Genomic DNA, 1,050 nt, shown 5'->3' on the forward strand with positions numbered 1-1,050 from the left:
ACACTGAAGAGACAAGTGATGACCAGAAATGCAACTGCGTTCCCCTACAATAGCGGCAGCATCAGGAAATAGACTTGGGGCGGCTGAATTTATTAATTACTAAGGCTAGGTACGCATGCCTGGCCCATATTACCTGCCTTGAAAATTAAGTTCCTGCAAGCCAACTATTCAAGACTGGAATCAAGGTCGGAAATGACCGTGAGCTGCATCAAAGTATATGCGGCAGCAGAGCCCATCTCATCACTCGGAGCGACCCCCGCCCCGCTGCGGGGATGAAGCTGTGTGACAGGAGATCGGCTCCCCCTTGTCTGCCAGGCCCGGCACCTGCCCCTGCCGCTTCCGGGAGCTCGGCAGCCGGGAGGGAAAAGGTGCGAACAGCCGAGGCCGCCGGAGCTGCAGCGTGCGGAGCTGCTGCCCCCTGGAGCACAGGGCCTGCCGCCGGCCACAGCCTGCCCGCGCCAAGCGGGAGCTTCAGTCCGCCAGCACCCGCCGACGTTCCAGCTTCCCCGTCCCCGCAGGTGACGGACAGAGCTCCCAAAGGCCTGTGGGGCGTGGAACACACGGCAGCCCCTTTCTGACCGTCCTGCTCTGCTGCCGCCTCTCGCATTTCGGAGCTATGGCGGGTGCTGTTCGGCCGGCTCCTCAGGGACGGCCCCGCGCCGCGCCTCAGCACAGCCCCGGCCACGGTACACGACCCACAGCCCCCAGCCACGGCACACTGCCCACGGCGCCGAGGCCGGAACCAGCTGTCCGTCTCGGAAGCCGCCGTGCCCGCAGGAACCCACGCCGTGTCAGCAGGGAAGCCGCCCGCCCCGCCTACCCCTCGCCCTGCTGCAGAGGGCGCCCGCCGGCCCCGCCCCTTTCGGCCGTTAACGGCTGACGCTGCCCCGCCCGGCAGCCCGCCCTCGCGCGGCCCCGCCCCTGCGCGGGGGCGGGGGCGGCTGGGCGCTCACGCATGCGCAGGGAAGCCCTCGGCCCCTCCCAGCGCCACGTCAGTGCCCTGCGCGCGTTCCGCGCCGTCCGTCCCTTGCCGCGGGGCATGCTGGGGAT

This window comes from Falco rusticolus, chromosome 6 (assembly GCF_015220075.1).
Source record: "Falco rusticolus isolate bFalRus1 chromosome 6, bFalRus1.pri, whole genome shotgun sequence".
NCBI lineage: Eukaryota > Metazoa > Chordata > Aves > Falconiformes > Falconidae > Falco > Falco rusticolus.